Source organism: Halichoerus grypus, chromosome 10 (genome assembly GCF_964656455.1).
Source record: "Halichoerus grypus chromosome 10, mHalGry1.hap1.1, whole genome shotgun sequence".
In the NCBI taxonomy this organism is placed as follows: Eukaryota; Metazoa; Chordata; class Mammalia; order Carnivora; family Phocidae; genus Halichoerus; species Halichoerus grypus.
The window spans coordinates 127,733,452-127,753,221 of NC_135721.1; the positions used below are offsets into that span (position 1 = coordinate 127,733,452).

The following is a 19,770-nucleotide window of genomic DNA, read 5'->3' on the forward strand; positions in this document are numbered from 1 at the left end:
GTGCGGCGTGAGGAGTCGGGATTTTAGTCCAGCCTCCGGCAGCCACGGGCACCTAAGCAGGGGAGTGAGGAAGCCCGCTCTACTAGCGTACGGGGCGCCCTGGCTCCTGGTGGAGAGCACAGCGGAGTCAGGGCAGGAGAGAAAGAGCCGGGAGTCCGGAGGTCCCGCGCAGAGACGGTGCTGGCCTGGCCCAGGGTGATGGAGACTGCAGGGCGAAGACTCGTTCAAGAAGCAGGGTGGCCGGGGTGCACACCTGAGCGCTTACTGGGTGAGGGTTATTTGGGGTTATGAAAAAGGGATGTTGGCCCCCAAGGGCCGAGGTGGGGGTAGGGATAAAAGGAATGAGGAGGGTCCCTGAGTCCTGATATGGAACAGTCCCGACTTAGCCGCATTGCTAAGTGAAAAAAATAAACTGCAGTACATGCTTCCTTTTGTGGGAAGAAGAGGGGGTGGAAATAAGCATGTTCTTCATTCCTGTTTGTATTTGCATATGGAAACCCTGGAAGGATTTACAATAAAATATTAAAGCATTTCTCTAGGGAGTCACAGGAGGTGGAATGGGGCTGCCGAGACAAGAGGGAAGAAGCAGGGAGACGGTTTTTTAGATTTTTTAAATTATTATTATTTTAACGACTTCTTTTTTTAAAAAACTAATCTCTACACCCAACATGGGGCTCAAACTCACAACCCGGAGATCAAGCGTTGTATGCTCTATGGACTGAGCCAGCGAGGCACCCCAGCTTTTTAGATTTTTAAAACATGTTTTATTTTGAAATAATTTAACCTGACAGAAAAATTGGAAGAAAAGCACAACACACCGGGATCTTTCATTCAGATTCTTCAAAATATGGAACACTTCTTCTGCTTGCATCTTCTCTTTCTGTGCACATATACACATACCCACACATTGTTTACTTCGGAGTTATTTGAGAGTAAGTTGTAGATATGAGGCCCCCTCGACTGTTAAACATGTAAGCATGGATTTTTAAGGATGAGAACATTCTCTCCTATAACCATAGTCCAGTGGCGGAAATCAGGAAATCAAGCATTGGTGCAAAACTATCATCTAATGCACAGACATCATCAAGTTTCTGCAACTGTCCCAGGGACGTCCCCCACAGCATGTCAGGGGTGGAGCGAGATCCTGGGTCACACACTTGTCCTGTCTCCTTAATTCTCCTTTATTCGGAGAGAGCTCTTTTCCTGGTCTTTCATGGTTTCGACATTCTCGAAGCATTCAGGCCAGGTGTTTTGTAGAATGTCCCCCAATTTAGACTTTCCTGATCCTCATTGTTACGTTTGGGTGGTGCGTTCTTGGCAGAACCACAGACGTGGCGTTGTGTCTTTCTCAGTGCAAGGTATCCTGAGGCCCATGAGGTCCGCTTACCCCATCACTGGTGATGTCAACTTGGGCCACTTGGTTAAGGAGGTGTCTGCCAGGTTTCACCGGGATCAAGTTCCTCTTTTTCCCCTTTTGTACTTAATCCGTATCTTGTGGGGAGACATTCCGAGACCATGTGAATATCCTGTTACTCCTCAAACTTCCACCCACAGCTCTTAACCCTCACTGGCGATTTTTGCCTAAATCAATTATTACTGTGGTGGCTGCCGAGTGGTGATTTTCTAGCTCTTCTATTTTTACTGGTCGGCTCTCTCCTGTAGGGCAGAACTTGCCTCCTCTGTCTGGGCCGCAGCTCCGAGCTGCGGGGTGGCCATAGATCAGGTGGGAAGCAGCAGGGGCTGGTGGGGCCATTTGATCCTCCCCGGGGCTCTTCTTTAAAACGAGTCCAGGAAATAAACCGATGGCCACACAGTATCCAGGCAGGCAGGGCTGGGGCCGGGGCCACCTCTGGGCACATCTGGGCCCCATTAGGGACCCGGCAGCTACCCATGGGCGTCCCTTGGGCTGGGATGGGGGTACTCTGCCAGGCGGGGATCCGGGTCCTTCCTGCTCCTCTTTGCTTTCAAATTGTCAGTGTCACATGTTATGGGAGTTTATTCTTTAATTAAAAAGCAAGAGAAAAGATTACATGTGAGGCTCATTTGACATGTGATTTTTTTTTAAGATTTTAATTTATTTATTTGAGAGACAGAGATAGCGACAGAGATAGCAACAGAGATAGCACAAGTGGGGGACTTGATCCCAGGACCCTGGGATCACAACCTGAGCCAAACTGACACGTGATTAACACTTTATCCCAGTGCCTTTACTGTACTCAGTGAGGTGCTGTGAAGAGCTCAGTTTATATCTGTCTCAATTAAAAAATAAACATCTATATCTACATGTGCACATGCTCCAATCTCAATCATAGGAAAAGCCAGAGTCCTCCCCTTGGCCCACAGGTGCTGACTCCGTCGGGCCCCCGGCACCTCTGCCTCAGGCCCTCCCCCACGCCCTCACTCCCTCCAGCCTCCCGGGCCCTCTGCCACCTCAGGGCCTTTGCACTTGCCTCCTCTCCTCCCCTCAGAAAGCCCCACACTGGCTCCCCCAACCGTCCCTCTCCCGTTTGCCTTCCCCTGTTGAGATGTTTTTCTCCGTAGCACTTGTCACCATCCGACAAACCATATTTTCACCGTTCACAGTTTCTGTGTTGACCGTGTCGCCCAGCAGAATGTCAGCTCCCTGCGAGGGGAAACGTCCGCTTCGCTCACTGTCCAATCCCCCAGCGCAGAAGGCGTACACTTGGTAAACCAATTTTGCTGAGTGGTGAATGAATCCATGTGTGCCCCTAGGAAATACAGCATGGTCACCACGCTTCTGGGGCGCTTTCTATGCGCTGGGTACCGTGCCGAGTGCCTCAGATCACCTCATTAAACTTTCACTCAAGAAAGAGAAAACCAGGGCGCCTGGGTGGCTCAGCTGGTTAAGCGACTGCCTTCAGCTCAGGTCATGATCCTGGAGTCCCTGGATCGAGTCCCGCATCGGGCTCCCTGCTCTGCAGGGAGCCTGCTTCTCCCTCTGACCCTCCCCCTTCTCATGTGCTCTCTCTCTCATTCTCTCTGTCTCAAATAAATAAATAAAATCTTTAAAAAAAAAAAAAAAAAAAAAAAAAAGAAAGAGAAAACCAAGGTACAGAGAGGTTAAGTAACTGGCTCAGGGTCATAGAGCAAATAAGTGGCAGAGCTAGGATTCGAACTTTGACTTCTTTTATTACTGTTGTCATTTTGCTCTTTCTATCCTTGGGCTAGATGTAATTAAAACTTTTTAAATTGCAGTAGAAAAGAGTCTGGGTCTTTATCTTGGCCTGCCCAGCGGCTCTGGCACAGAGGGGCTCATTTTGTCCTGTCCCGTCTTCTAAGAAACCCCACACATCCTTCTCCAGCCAGCAGGCAGCCAAAAGTGTGTGGAGATATGGGAGAGGGGTGGACAGGGAAAGAGAGCTCCATCCCCAGTGGCAGCAGGGTGGGGGGGGGACATTCTGCGAGGTTCCTGTAGACCAGGAGAGAGGCTTCCAGACTAGGAGCTCCATGAGGGTGGGACCACCCACCTCGCCTGGTTTCCCTCTGCGCCGTGGGCCTTGGACGCACTCTGGACACCCCCCGTTGGGTGATATATTCCTTCCTTGCCTCTCCCAGCTTGTGGTGGCTCCCGGTGATCCTGGCGTTCCTGGGCTCGTAGCTGCATGGCTCCGCTCTCTGCCCCCTGCTCCACATGGCCTCCTTCTGTGACTTTATTTCCCTGGGCGTGTCCCCTCCTCTTATAAGGACACCAGTCATTGGGCTTAGTACCCGCCCCAATTCAATATGACCTCATCTTGGTTTGACGACAACCATAAAGACCCTGTTTCAAAATGAGGTCATAATTACCGGTTCTGGAGGTTGGGACTTGAAAATATCTTTGGGGGACACAATGTAACCCAGTACAGGTGGTTACAGTCAAGGTCGGGGTGGCAAGTCTTCCTCAGGGCCTGGATTTTTTTATTATTCAGCCACCAACCCCTGAGGGAAGGTCTGGGAAATGGGCCTGGAGGGCGGGCGGGGGAGGGTGGGAGTCCTTAGGAGCAGATCCGGGGAGTCAGACTTTGCGTCTGTGCTTCCTGGAAGGGAGAACGCTTTAAGCAGCCCTCAGTCTCAGGAGTTACAGGGTGAGTAGGTGGACGGGGACGGAGAGGGCAGAGGTGGGAAAGGTGAGCTAGGACTAGGGCCTCGGGGGAAATTTCACATTTATCCTGAGGGCACTGGGGAGCCATGGCAGAGTTTGCAGAGAGGAGGGACATGAGAGGCTTGGGACGATCCCCTGGGTGGCTGTGTGGTGGGCAGTGAAACCAGCAGCAGGGAGCCCCCTGCTCTCTCGGTGGAGATGAGGCAGAGGGAAGGGTGAAGTTAAGAGACATTTGGGAAGCTTGGTGACCTGCGGACGTGAAGAGTGAGGGAGGGCACAAGGATGATGCCTTGTCTGGATTTTTCAGCAGCTGAGGGAGATAAAGATCCAGCAAGGCAAAGAGCAACCAGTCAGGCAAATCGTCCTAATAATGATAATAATAGTAAACATCTCATGACGGTTCACTGTTTTGCACAGATCACCCTCACAGCAACCCTAGGCAATCTGGGCATAAGTGGTGATCCCACGGTGGGTAAGAGCTTGGGTTCTGGAGCCAGACTGCCCCGGCTCACATCTCCATGGCCTACCTGCTTGCTGTGTGACCTAGAACAAGTTGCTCCACCTCTCTGTGTTCATTTCCTCATCTGAAGAACAGCCCCTCCTTCTGGAGGTCATTGTGCAGATTAAATGAATGAACATTTACAAATTGCTGGGCCTCGGGCCTGGCACACAGTAAAGCCCCAGTAAGCACTGGCAGTTCTTAGGTCCATTTTACAGGTAGGGAAATCGAGGCCCTGAAAGAGTAGAGAACTTTCCCAAGGTCACACAGGATCATCCTACGGTTTCTGGCTCTTTGTGTCTCCTGGCCCTTAATGAAGTCTGGGGGCCTTAGCTGGCCTGCCGACTCCCAGAGTCTGGCGTCCTGTGTCCCTGGGAGCCTTGCGCAGCCAGGTGACAGGGCCCCAGGGAGCTGAAAGACTCTAGGCTGAAGTCTCTTGTTGAATGCACTTCTGTGGGTGCAAGCCGGAAGGCCTCGGGGGAGCGGAACGGGTGCTCCTGGACCCAGTTCTGATGAGCCGGTGCCATGGCCCGAATAAACGCTCGAGTGGGGCCTGACCAGGCAGCAGCGAGGAGGGAGGAGCCCTATGCTCGTGGGGGTGCTTGGGGCAAGACTGGGGGCTTGCCTAAGGACCTCGATCCTTTCCTTGAGGGTCCCAGTGCCACCAATGCATCTCTCCATGACCTTGCACGAGTCCCTGCCCACTCCAGGCTTCGCTTTGCACATCACTAAAAACGTGTTCAACCTTTGACCCAACACTACGATTAAAGGTACATAAGCGCATTCTGCCCCGCATTTCTCAGAAGAGCAGAACGCCATAAACAGCCTCAATGCCCAGCACCAGGGGACTGGATATGTGGGCTGGGGTCCTGGGGAATTCAGAGAACTTGCAGCTGTTATAAATGATGATACAACCTTTAAAATATATATTGTGTATGTGGCACCTGAACAGACGAAACAAAATACCTGGCTCGTGAAAAGCGCTCCAAATGTTTCCTGAGTGATTATATAAACGAATGAGTGGTTAGTACTCGATGACTATTTGTGGACAGGAAGGAAAGGAGGGCAGGAAAGAGAAAAAAAGAAAAAAGAAGGATCTAGAAGAAATATACCTAGTGCTCAAAGTGATTTTCTCTGGGCGTAAGTTCAGGTGCTAGTGAGGAGGAGGACATTTCATTCAATATAATTTTTACTTGTACTTCTATTATCATTGCTTCTCCCAGTGAGCCTCTATTGACTTACAGTCAATCAAATATTTTAACGGAGACACGAGAGGCTCCCATGTGGACTTGAAAGGCCCCCCCACGCGCAACAGGTGCAAGCAGCAACTTGCAGAGCAGCCCGAAACAAGGGTATGATCCCATTTATGTAAAATCTTCCCTCCATTTTCACGCACCTTTGCCTTCTCGGAGAGGGAAATGCGTGCCCTGGGGGGTCAATGGTGCTTCTGTCTGGATGGCATGGTTGCTGGGGTTTTAATTCTCTTCTCGAGAGATCTCTGAGTTTTCTATAATGAGCATGTGGTTTTCTTTCTAAACAGAAACACACACACACACACACACACTGAAGAAGGATGTTCAAGAGCTGGCGACGTCCCAGGGTGAAGACAGTCGCCGTGTCACTTTCCCGAGGGCTGTGGGGTGAAGTCTGGGAGGCATTTGGGGCCCCTCATGGGCACCGCCCGTGAGCTGAATGTGTCCCCAGCCTCCGTGTCTCTGGGAGGCCCACTGTCCAGCCCCGAGCGGCTGTTACTCCCAGGAGCGTATTTACCAAGCAGGGCTGTTTACCCACGGGGTCGGTCGGTCCTGAGCGGGAGAGAGACAGACTGAGCGCAGGCAGCCCATGGGACCTTCCCAAGAACACACAGCTGGGAGGCCATGGGTGGCCACGGGATTTCTTTCTAATGGCTTTAGGCTTTTTTAATGGCTTGATTGAGCTATAATTCACATACTGTACACTTCTGCCCCTTAAAGGGCCCAATTCAGCAGTTTCTAGTATTGTGCAACCATCCCCACTGTCTCTTCCAGAACATTTCATCATCAGAAAAAGAAGTCCCATGCCCATTAGCAGCCACTCCCCCTCTCCTCCTGCTCGTGGCCCCCGGCGACCACTAACCTGCTTTCTGTCTGTAAGGACTGGCCTCTTCTGGACACTCCAGGTACACGTGGAATCCTAGAAGTGAGCATACACGGCGCCGTGTGCCCTTCGGGGCGGCTTTCCCTTCGTGTCATGTGTTTGAGGTTCCCCCACGGAGCGTGTCTGCGCTCCATTCTTTCCGTGGCCCGGTAACCTGCCCACGGACACGCCGCACTTTGTGGGCCCCCGTGGCAGGTGACGGACATTTGGGTTGCGCCGCGGGGCACACTCCTGCCCGCGCTCCTGTGTCCCCCGAGTGGTCTGTGAGGGCTCACACGGCCCTACACCCTCGCCCGCACTTTGTTAGCATCAGGGGCTTATTGTTTGTTTTAGCGGTTTTAGCAGGTGAGTGTGTGCATGTGACAGTCTTCTCACAATGTAAGCGACCTACGGGAGATGCCATATAGAAAGTACCAAGTGGGATGTTTTTCTTCCTCCTGGGAAATAAAAGGAGTGGAATTTGGGGGCCATGCGGTAACTCTATTTAGACACCAGCACCAGAATGGGATCTTCCCTGCCCCAGGGTCAGGGTGATTTCTGCGGGCAGGGTCCACTTCCCATGGGGAAGGAGAAGCTGGGGTGCCCTCCCGCTCCCATCTGGGGCTCTGCTCTGGGTCGAGAGCAGGTGCGCAGAAGGCCTGTGGCTCCGGCCGGGAGCCCCTGCGACCGTGGCTCAGTCCTGCCTGCATTCAGCACGCGTGCGCCCAGCCCCTACTGTGTGCCAGGCCCTGTTCTGGGCACTAGCGAGGCGGCAGCGAATAACAGGCAAGTCCCTGTTCTCAGATAGTCAGGGAGGGGGTGATGCTGCCTGGCCGGAGAGCAGGGTGTTGTGGGAGACCAGCTGAGGTGCACCAGCTCGGTCTGGGATGCGGGGGGTATTTGGGGAGCCTTCCCAGAGGTGGTGAAGGAGGAGGAGTTAGCCCGGCAGAGAGAATGGAGTAGGAGGAGGAGACTGCAGGCAGAGGGACCGGCAAGTGCAAAGGCCCTGAGGTGGGAATGCGCTTGGTGTGTTCAAGAAGTGGAGGTCAGTGTGGCCGGAGGGGAGAGAGGTAGGAGACGGGGTGGGGCGGCTGGTGGCGGCCTGCTTACAGGGCATCGTGGGCCAGGTGTTCAGATCTTATTCTTAGGTATGGGAAGCTGCCAGGGGATTTCACACAGACGAGTGACTCCTCTGTGTGTGGGAAATAGACTGAGAGGACCGAAAGGAAGTGGGCGACAAGAGAGGAGGCACCTGCAGGCGGAGGCTTCCGCTGGAGAGCTGGGAGGAAGACGGGGCGGGAGATGTCCTTGCGCCTGTGCCTGCGGGGTGGGGGGGACCGAAGGGGGGATCTTAGCACATCCAGCTGTGGGCTTGAGCCCTGAAAAGAGGGGTGGCGGATGGTGGTGCCAGTTGAAAAAATTGGGCCCTTCGGGAGACAGGGAGGGAAATGATGAAATGTATTTCTTTAGAATTCTCTTCCGGCTCGACCCTCTTCCAGCCATCTCTACCAGCCCCTAACAACCTCCACGTTGCCTGAGTCCTGGTCTCCGATGCCTCACACTAGCAACCGAATGGACAGACCCCAGACTCTGGCGTACCCCTCCTCCACTCCCTCCCTGGCCCACCACCCTTCCCCCCTCCATCCCCCGTGAGCTCTGAGATGGGCATGACCCGTTGCAGCACCTGGCACATAGCAATAAATGGTTGTTGAATTAAAGAAGGCTGTGGATGACCTTGGTGGAGAATACAGTACTAGGGAGCCATAGAGGAGTTTGGAGGGAGGGAGGGCTCAGTTCTCTCACTCATTCTCCCCACTCTTCTCCCAGGCCTGTGGGAGGGCAGAGGCTCTCTGGGATCTTGACTGAGGTAGAGCAACCGGTTCTAGAGCCCAGGAATGAAGCTCATCACAACAGCCAGTCCTCCGGGAAATGCATACCCTCTTACTATCACGTCCCCATTTTACAGAGGAGGAGACTCAAGTCCCAGAGGGAGGTGGCATTTACCCAAGGTGACCCCCAGCTGATAACAGCAGAGCAGGGATTCGAATCTACACCTGCCTGGCTGCATAGTCCTCATCCAACCTTTTGTCCTCAAAAAGGCTTTTTAGAAAAATAAAAAGTAAGGACCCAAGGGGCAGGGAAGAATTCCTCTCTGTAGAGGCCTTTCTAGAACATCTCAGGACCAAATACAGACATGTGTCAGCATCTGTGTCTGGTGTCCTCTCTGGAAGAGACTGGAGGCTGGAATCCCGGCAGGAGGCAGACTGACTTGTCACACTTTGCTTTCTGAACTCTCAGGATTGTTACTATTTTAAAAGTGTTAGTGAAAGTGTAACAATTGTACAGAGATACACGCATCTGAAGTGTTCAGCTCAAGGCCTTTTTTTTCAAAATGAATCCACCTGTGGGACTAGTACCCAGATCAGGAAACAAGAAACAGAACATTCCAGTCGCCCAGAAGCCAACTTCTTTTATCTGTGGGATTCGTCCCCATTGTTGAGGGTATCTGTGATGTGTTCCTTTTTAGCGCTGATGAAGTATTCCACCGTTTGCATATTTCACGGTGTGTTTGTTCATTCGGCAGTGGATGGACACTGGAGTTTTTTCAGTTGTTTTTTTTTGCAATTATGAATAAAACTGCTATCAGCATTCACGTGGAGCTTTTTATGTGAACATAAATTTTCATTTCTTTTTGGGGGAAATACCTAAGATGGGATTGTTGGGGGGTAGCGTAAGTACGTGTCTGACTTGAAAAAAAAAACCGGCCAAGCTGATTTCCCGAGCTCTGTGCCACTTTGCCCTCCCACCGGAAACGTATGAGAGAGTTCCTATTGCTCCACATCTTTGTCAGCACTTGGTATTCTCAGTTTTTGTTTTTGTTTTTGTTTTTGTTTTTAAAGATTTTATTTATTTGACAGAGAGAGACACAGCGAGAGAGGGAACACAAGCAGGGGGAGTGGGAGAGAGAGAAGCAGGCTTCCCACCGAGCAGGGAGCCTGACACGGGGCTCGATCCCAGGACCCCGGGATCATGACCTGAGCCGAAGGCAGCCGCTTAACCGACTGAGCCACCCAGGCGCCCCTGGTTTTGTTTTTATTTTAGCCATTCTAATAGGTGAGAAGTGGTATCTCATCATGTGTGTGTCTGTGTTTAACCGCTTCCTCGAGATATAATACAATAAAGTGCATTTATAAGGGTCAAAATTTGGTAAGTTTTGGCACATATCTCCACAAACGCGCACGATTATGACCGTGCACATATCCGTCACCCCCAAAAGTCTCCTTATGCCTCCTCTTTGACTTCCCTCCCTCCCTCCTTCCCACTACCCCCATCCCCAGGCAACCAACGATCTGCCTTCTGTCACTATCGATTAGTTCGCCTCTTCTAGAAATTATAGAAATGGAATCATATGGTCTGTTCTCTTTTTTTGGTCTGGCTTCTTTCACTCAGCATGACTCTGAGGTTCACCGATGTCGCCGCGTGCATCAGCAGTTATTCCTTGTTATTGCTGGGAGGGGATGGTGCCGGTGTGGGGATTCCACGGAGGGGATGGTGCCGGTGTGGGGATAGACCATTCCCCTTTGGATGGACATGGGGATTGTTTCCTGTTTGGGGCGATTACAAATAAAACTGCTGTAAGCCTCCGCGGACGAGTCTTTGTGTGGGCATAGGGTTTCATTTCTCTTGGGTCAGTGTACAGGAATGCAACTGCTAGACTGGATGATAAGAAATTGCTTAACTTTTTCAGAAAGCATTAAACCGTTCCCCAAAGCCGCTGCACCATTTTGTTTTCGGGCCAGCAGTGCCCGCAAGAGTTCCAGGTCCTCCACATTCTCTCTCGCCCACACTCGGTGTGGCCAGTCTTTTAGATTTTAGCCGTCTTACTGGGTGTTCCATGCTATCTCACCGTGGTTTTAATTTGCATTTTCCTGAATGACTAACGATACTGAACACCTTTCCACGTGCTTATTTACAGTCCGTATATTTTAGTGAAGACACATAATATTTAAATCTTTTGTCCATTTCTTAATTATTTCTTTTTGGGGGGTGGGGAGTTCTTTATATATTCTGGATATGATTTTTTTTTTTTTTAAATCAGATACGCACTTTGCAGATACTTTCTCCCTAGTTTGTGGGGATTTCTTTTCTGATCATATCCTTTGCCCACTTTTCATTGGGCTAATCAATGGTCTTAGTGATTTTTTTTTTAAAGATTTTTATTTATTTATTTGACAGAGAGAGACACAGCGAGAGAGGGAACACAAGCAGGAGGAGTGGGAGAGGGAGAGGGACAAGCAGGTTTCCCGCAGAGCAGGGAGCCCGATGTGGGGCTCGATCCCAGGACCCTGGGATCATGACCTGAGCCGAAGGCAGACGCTTAACGACTGAGTCACCCAGGCGCCCCGGTCTTAGTGATGTTTTAGAGAGCTTCGTGTTTCTTCTTCTTTTTTTTTTTTTTTAAAGACATTTTAATACTGAGTCTTAATTCTATTTTTTTTTTTTTAAAGATTTATTTATTCACTTAGAGAGAGTACATGAGAGGGGGGAGGGTTAGAGGGAGAAGCAGGCTCCTCGCTGAGTAGGGAGCCTGATGCGGGACTCAATCCCGGGACTCCAGGATCATGACCTGAGCTGAAGGCAGTCGCTTAACCAACTGAGCCATCCAGGCGCCCGAGCTTCGTGTTTCTTCTAATTGTCACTTTTGGCCACAGACTTTGCCTGTCCTAGCTCAGGGGGCTGCAGCAGGGGGCATGGAGAGAGGGTCATTAGAAAGTCTAGCGATGGAGAAATTCTACCCCTGCCCTTGATAGTGGGGCCTCACTTTCTCTCCCCTCTAGTGGGGACCGCTAAGTAGCCTCTCCTGGGCTGAAGAGAGTCTTCACATACCATGCACAAGAAACACTGTTACTCTCATTTTCATCCCTGTGGTTGTCTGCACGTGGTTTCCAGTGTAAGTGTAAGGTTCAAAGCTCAGCTCTGCTGCTCCCTGGCTGCAGGACCCCGGGCCAGGGCCTTCCGCCACGTCTCCCTGTCTGTCCGTCTGTCCATAGAGTGGCCGATGAGGGGTGAATACACAATGTGCATAAAGCCCTGGGCACAGAGGCTGCAAAAATAGGTATTGTCTTTTTTTTTTTTTTTTAATGAAAATCGAACACGTTTAATGGGATATCAGATTTTTGGTTGGTTGTGGCTGGAGGTGTTGAGAGAGCAGGTCTGTGTCTGAACAGACGGGGGAATAAAGGCCCCTGCACCAGCATCACCATCCCCTCCCATGGATCAGCTTACTTCATCCTCATAGCAACTCTCAGTGATCAGAGCTAATGACCACATTCGACAGAGGAGGAACCAAGGTCCTTCATGGCCTTACCTCCCTCCTCTAGGACCCACACCTGAGCCTGGCCTGTGACATCGTGCAAGGGAAACACCATGTCTTCTCCACAGCTGTCTGGGGGCTGAGGAGGCACAAGAGTGGGGTGACACCTGGGACCCAAAATACTAATGAAAGGGAGGGGGCTGATGATCGAAGTTAGGTGCGACCAAGTCTTGCTTAAAATAACCCAAATGGATATAAGAACACTGAGAGCTATACCTGTGTCCATCTGGTAAAGTAAGGATGAAAAATATTTTAAGAATCTAAGAATTATTTTAATTATTTTTGTCCTTCCCACACTTGGCCTAACCTGTAAATATGTGAATATTTGTCATCTCATCAGTGATAGTGACAATGGTAGGTCACCGTCGGGGATAGGTCAGTGACAGTGACATGAACCAAGCCTGTTTTCACATTACTGATCGCTTCTAAAAGCCATCATCGGGGGCGCCTGGGGGGCTCAGTCAGTTAAGGATCTGGCTCTTGATTTTGGCTCAGGTCATGATCTCAGGGTTGTGAGATCGAGCCCCACATCGGTCTCCGTGCTGAGATTCTCCCTCTCCCTCCGCCCCTACCCCCATGTGTGTGATCTCTCTTTCTCTCTCTCTCCCAAATAAATAAAATCTTAATAAAAATTTTTTTTTAAAGTCATCATCAAATACAGACAAAATCCTGGTTGACAGTTTAGACTAGTCAAATAGCTTCGTGTGGGCTCTTGGTTGAAATCCCATCAGTCACTTAAAATATAAATGTATATTTATTATAAAGGAATTGAATATGGTCCTATTTTAATTATTGTGACCATGGCCAAGTGTATAAAAAACAAGAAGGTTCAAATAAATAAAATCTAAGAAAATAAATTGATGGTTAATACAAAAGCAATAACTTTGGATGAAACTCAGAGTTTATTTTCTGGAGCAAATGTTTCCAAATAATTAAAAGATAATGAGTAGCAGAGCAGTAGAATTAATTCTAATACTTGTATCATTATGTGGTTTGCCAGCTTTCATAACAAATAATAAAATTCATATTAAGAATATAACCTTTAAGAATGTAATATTTTTCAGTTGTTTAATTCCCTTGAGGTCCCTGAGACTTTTAGGAAAAATTCTTACTTGGGCCTATTCAGAAAATGAAGATTTGGAGAAAATGAGGAACCTACCTGTCCTTTGTCCCCGCCAATCAAACTTTAGAACAATGGACATCATGAGGGAGTCTTAAGTACATACTTTTTTTTTTCTAGGATTTTATCTATTGGGGCGCCTGGGTGGCTCAGTTGGTTAAGTGCCTCCCTTCAGCTCAGGTCATGATCTCAGGGTTCTGGGATTGAGCCCCCTATCAGGTTCCCTGCTCAGCAGGAAGTCTGCTTCTCCAGAGAGAAGTCTCCCTCTTCCTCTGCTTCTCCCCCTGCTTGTGCTCTCTCCCTCTCTCTCTGTCAAATAAATAAATACAATCTTAAAAAAAAAAAAGATTTTAAAAATTTATTTATTTGAGACAGAGAGAGCACACAAGCAGGGGGAAGGGGAGAGGGAGGGACAGAGGGAGAGGGAGAAGCAGGCTCTTGGCTGAGCAGGGAGCCCAATGTGGGGCTCGATCCCAGGACCCTGAGATCATGACCTGAGCCGAATGCAGACGCTTAACTGACTGAGCCACCCAGGCGCCCCTGAGCTCACACTTTAAACTGATGACTAATCAGGGTAATAATAAAATGGACCGATCATTTCACACCATCTGATAGAATCTTACATTCCCCTTCTCTCCTATATTCATCCCTCAGTCCATGTCCAGAAAACAGATTTAACCCTGAGAATGTTAGCGAAATTTATACACAGGGGAGGACGGTGGCCAGTGAGACACAGGGCTGAAGAGGGGGTGGGGCCAGGGCAGAAAGGCGGGGTGGGGGTCGATGCAGGGGGGAGACAGAGAGGGCCCAGCAGAACTCATAGAGCAGGTGGGGGTGGTGCACAGACACAGGGGACATGCGGGGGGTTGGTAGTTTGTGTGGACAAACCCAGGGACAGAGAGCAGAAGGGGTGGTGATAGAAGACGTGGAATCCATAGGGGTCTCAGCACAAAGTGGGGAAGACCCTGCAGGGTTGAAACAGAGGGTTCGACTGGCTCACAAGAGGGCCGGAGCCCCTGGCGAAAGGAGCCAGGTGCAGAGATGATGTCAGGGCAAGGCTGGACAAAGGTCAAAGACAGGTGGGTGGGGGGCCCGGGGGAACATAAATGCGGACGATAAATGGGCATAAAGATGTATGTGGGTCTGGGGCCGGATCAGGGCCTGGGGGGAGGGAGGGAATAAGAACATGGAAAGAACGAGGTGGGGGACTCAGGGAGTAAGAGACAGGTGTTCAGGGAGACGTGGCACCAGCAGGAAGGGTGGGAGAGGAGATGCAGACAAGGGGGGAAAGAGGGAGGCAGGGGAAGGGGGACAGAGAGGGGCACACAGGGAGAGCCCAGGCCCTTCGCACGTTCCCCAGGAAGGCGCAGAGGGAAGCCTGGCCTCAGCAGGGGAAGGACCGAAGCAGCAGTGGATGATGGCAGAGGGAGGTCGAGGCAGGGCGAGGGCCGGTGCAGAAGAGGGGCAGCGGGAGACAGTGGGAAACCAGATGAGGAGGGAAAGGTGCTTTAAACCCTAGCGACACTGGGAGGTGAGAAGTGGTGTGAAGCTGAGAAAGCTGGGAGCACGGGGAGCGGCTGGGTGCCGGGGAGGTTGTGGGAGGACTGCAGGTGAGGACATGGGAGACCCTGGGGAGGAAGCCGGGGAGGTCTGTGGGTTAGGAGGGGTTTCCTGTGGGTGACGGGCTGACTGTCACAAGAAAGGCGGGCACGGCAGGAGAGCAGCTGGGTGACACGGGGGGGTGGTAATTTGTTCTCTGAGCGCTGGGGGTGGCCTGCGGGCGGCGGGAGGACAACCACATGGTACATGGCTGGGAGCTCAGGGACTCTGAGGACCGCCCAGGGGAAGCTGGCTGGAGCAAAGGGACTCAGCCACTGTCTACTGTTGGGTCTGGCATGGACAGGGAAATGTGAGGCTGCATGGTGGAGGGGACAGTGGGACGAAGCTGGTGTCACCCTGGGGACAATGTGACATAGACTGGGGTCCCTGTTCTGAGATGTCTGGTGCAGAGAGCAAGAAGCTGCGTGAGGCCAGCAGGTGGTGGGGGAGTCCGGGCTGGGGGGCCCTGCATGGGAGAGCCAGACGGGACCCCCTCTCCTCAGATGAGCCGTGCCCGAGAAGCCCCCAGCTCCCAGGACACCCTAGCCCTCTCTGGCTGCAGAAATGCAGGGTACCTCAGTGTGTGTAAGCGAGGTGTGGGAGAGTGTCCTTGAAACAAACGCAGAAATACACAGAGCAAGGCAGACAGTTTCCCTTACCAGGTGTGGTGTCCTTCTGTCCTCTGGATTCCCTTCTGCGTCACAGAAGCTGTAAGCACCGTGTGCAGGCGGCGCAAACTGGTCCAGACGCTGCCCTCCTCTGAGAGGATCTGGGTATGACTTTCGTTGCGAGTATCTTCACATAGAAATGGGCCACCATGAGGAATCGCACTACTACTCGGTGCAGGATGGGCACTGACCTGAAATTCTTCCTCCCTCTGTCCCTGCCCTGCTGCCCTGGCCAGTCCCTTTCCTAAAAGACAGGGATTCAGACCTGGCCGTGCCCATGTCACATCAATGGACCCCATCATCATGAGTGCAAGAGACTGGTTCAAATCCCAGCTTGACTACCACTTGACTACCACTTGCTGAGGGACCTCAGTAGGCCTCTTAACCTCTCTGAGCCTCAATGTCCTCAGCAGGAGAGGGGAAAGTATACAGATTCCTAGACTGGCAGAGTGGAGGAAAAGAATGGGAGAGAAGAATGCATGACCGAGAACTCTAGTAAATGATTAACAAATGCTGACTAAGCAGGCTCCTGCCTCAGGGCCTTTGCACAGGCCACCTGGAACACCCTTCCTTCCTTCCTTTATTTATTTATTTAGGATTTATTTATTTATTTTAGAGAGAGAGTGGGGGAAGGGCAGGAAGAGGCGGGGAGAGAGAATCTCAAGCGACTCCCCCTGGGCGCAGAGCTCCACGGGGCTCAGTGTCACAACCCCAAGACCATGACCTGAGCTGAAACCAAGAGTCAGACGCTTAAGTGACTGAGCCACCCAGGGCCACCCCCTCCCAACATCCTTCCTTTAGATGCCCGCATGACTCCAACCTGCAAAGAGACCTTTTCTGACCATCCTATGACCATGTCCTGCCCCCTCCCCACTTTCACGCCCCACCCCCCTTTCCTGCTTGATAACCCCCCCCCCCCCCCAGCACTCACCCCTACCTGACACTTTGGGTTAGGTGTTTATTTGCCAGTGTCTGGCTCCCCCGCTGGACCGCCAGCCACAGGAGGGCAGGGACTTTTGTGTTCGTCACCGCCACATCACAGTCCCCAGGCCAGCGCCCGGCACCTAGTAGGTGCTCCACGGAGAAGCTCCGCTCAGAAGCCTCACGATGAGGCCACCCCTCCCTGTGTGACCGTGGGCAGTTACTCCAGCTCCCCAGCTTGGTTTTCTCTCGCCAAGCGGGTTCGGGTTTCGGAGGAGCCTTTCCCCCTCGAGTTTGGGAGGGTGTCCCGGGGCGCGCGGCTTCCGCGGCTCCCCGGGCACTTTTCGGGAGGGCTCGACGCTGCCGGCCGGTGGCTTCGCTGTGTGCTTTCAAGTGCGTGTTTACGAAGCTGGAACTCTGGGCCGCGGCCCGGGAGGGGGGCCCGTCTGCGCCGAGCGGGCCAGGCCGCCCCGCCCTCGGCCTCGCAGGCGGGCGCCCCTCCAGGCCGCGGCCCCCTCCCCGGCGGCCCCCAGCGAGACGAATGCAGCACACGGCGGCCTTTATGGGGCCCGCAGACAGCGCGTCGCCAGCCTAACCCTGCGTGGAAAATTCGGAGGTGGAAGGCAAGGCGCCTTAATGAGGGGGCCGCCGGCGGCGGCGGCGGCCAGGGGGCGGGGGGGGGGTGGGTGCGGCCGACCCGAAACGTGAGCCGGCCCCGCTGGCGCCCCCCGCCCCGCGCATTCCCGACCCCCCCCCCCCCCGGCCCCGCGGGACCGCGCGCCCGTGGCCGGCAGGTGGAGGGGGCGGCGGGCGGGGGGGGGGGAGGGGGCGCCCCGGACTCGCTCCGGGCGCCTCGGCTGCCCCCTCCCTCGGGGGAGATGGGCCCGACCCCCGGCGGGGAGGACTGGATGAGCTGACCTGCGCGGTGCTGGCCGGCACCTGGGAAGCCCTGGACAAAGCCAGTCATGTATGGAGACTGGTAACAGGACGATTTCATCAGCCGCAGGTCGAGGCCGAGATACATTCAGGAGAGGGCGGCCCGGTTCGCATTTCCGGGCCATCCCCACCGCCTGTGGTGAGGCCTGAGCCAGACTTGAAATCGGGATGGTCCCTGAAGACAAGGCCACGAGGTCAAGGTGATGGGACAGGACCCGGAGAGGCACCGAGCTGAGTGGCCGGCCCCAGCACTGCCGTGGTGAGGCCCAAGTCAGCCAAGGTGTCTCGGGACCTGTTTTCTCATCTGTGAAGTGGGCCTGGGCCAGGCCCGATGCCATGTGCTGGGGGAGAGCACTGGACTCTGGACTCCTGGACTTGCCCCAGTGGGGGTGACCGAGGGATTCCCTTGAAAGAGGAAAACAAGTGTGTGCAGGAGTTGATATAATTAACACCCCGCACCCTTGGGCTGGAAAGAGAGGGAGGGAGGGAGGAATGGGAGGATGAATGGCAGGCAGGTGACTGGGGTTGGGGGACTTGGAGAGAGGGCTCCTGGAGGCCCAACTTCGGACTCAGACTCAAAGAAGGCAGAAAGCCAGGCTCAAGGCATCCAGACAGAGCAGCCTGCGTGGGCTTGTCCCTGCGCCCCAACACTGTTCTTCACTCTGGTATCACTGCAGCTCTTTCCCTGACTTCTTCCAGGCCTCTACTCCAAGGTCAGCGCCTCCTTCGCGGACCACTGTCTAAACACACTCCCAGCCTGGGCCTTTCTCTTTGCCCTGGCCCTGATTTATTTCCTTTCGTTATATTTGTATACTTTCTTGTTCATGTTTTTCATCTGCATCCTCCACTTGCCCGTGAGCTTGATGAGGATGGGACTTTGTTCACAGCTTAGCCTCTGCACCCAGCCGGGCACACAGTAGGTGCTCAATAAATGACGGAGGGTTGACTGAATGACTGGACAGAGCCCATGGAGGACAAAGAAAGCCTCTCCTTTGTTTCTGCTGCTTCTGTTTCTGGCTTGTAGGGGACAGTTGCCTGAGCTACAGACAGGCAGACAGAAAGTCAGGTGAACAGAGGGACAGGGGACAGAGAGCTCTAGGGCCCACTGGCTCTTCCTTCCTCCTGGGGCCCCCGCAGTGGGAAGCTCATTTTCAACATGCTGTGGCAGCCCGAGCAGGGCGGGCGGGCCTGGGAGCTGGGAGGCTGCTCTGCCCGTCACTGGCACTGGTGAGAAATCTCACACGTTGTAAACGCAGCTTGGCTCCCTTCTGGCTGGGGCAGCCGGGTGGATCTGCCTTGGGTTGCCCTGCTGGGTGGTGGGTGTGGTGGGGCCTCCTACGCCCAGGGATTCTCCTCCTGGGGCTGGGGCACGGGCCTAAGGCTTCCACAGGCAGGATAATGGGGAGCTCAAGGGTGAGCCGACCTTCCCGGGTTCAAATCCCAGCCCAGCGGTGTGAAGCTGCGTGATCCTGGGCAAGCTAGCCAACCTCACGGGGTCCTGTAAAAGGTACATAACAGTAAAGATGGGAAATAATATAGTGCCTGGGTTTCATTCAGGGGCTCTAATTTGCTTTTGTGCTGTGGACCCCCTTTCATGTTTATAAATCTAGATTTAAATTTATAAAGTGTATAGAATTAAAAGAAAACCAATTATATTGCGTTAGGTTTATTCAGATATTTAATAGTGAAATACGTGATACGGTCACGGCTGTGCTTCGTTGTTAATGCATTTAATGACAAGATCTGGCGGCAGGCCTAACTAATAACTAGGGTAATTTTGAAGTCAGGAAGAGAATAAACTATTTCTGTGAGGCTGTGAAGGTTCGTGGAAATGCCTGTGATTTCTGACTCACAAAGCCCCGGTCCGGCTACAGCTGCTGTGGTTCATTTCCCACGTCTGCCCGTAGGGAAAGGAAATGCCAAATTTCAGTTGGAGGTTAGTGAAAATCAAGATGTACCTTTCTTCCCCAGTCCAAGTTCATGGGTCCCTGAATTGCCCTGTGGGGCCCCGGTGGTGAGTGACAAGGTCTCTCCAGGATAGTCTCGGTGTCCAGGAGCCCAGGCGAGTCAGGGGCACCCCCTCAGGTGTCTTAAGGAAGGCTCTGGGTGCAGAGACCCGGGGGTCTGAGTCCAAATTCGGCAGCGACTGCCGGTCCCCAGGGCTCCTCGGCCTTTTGCTCTTGGCCTCTAGGAGGGAAGGGGGCAGGACAGCAAGTGTCAGATGCCTGGGGGGGCTGCGGGAGATGCGGGGGCGGGAATGGGGCTCGGAGAGAGGGGGCATCTAGTCTGAATCTGGCAGCCTCTCTGGGACCTGGGCCTGCGTGTAAGTCACTGTTTTGAGTTTGTGGCATCTGGGTGGGGGCAGGGGTGTGTGTGTGTGTGTGTGTGTCAAGGTTGGGTTGGGGGCTGCGTTCTGATGGAGGTCTGTCTGTGTTC

General features: G+C 52.9%; 1 long non-coding RNA gene across 1 annotated transcript; it reads right to left on the reverse strand.

Moving 5' to 3' along the window:
• Positions 1-11,391: 11,391 nt before the first annotated feature.
• On the reverse strand, positions 11,392-19,138 carry LOC144379173 (uncharacterized). Its single transcript, XR_013441537.1, has 3 exons — positions 17,317-19,138; positions 15,469-15,604; positions 11,392-11,820 (listed from the first exon to the last, which is right to left on the reverse strand). It is a non-coding gene; the product is annotated as an uncharacterized LOC144379173 (long non-coding RNA).
• Between the last annotated feature and the right edge of the window lie 632 nt (positions 19,139-19,770).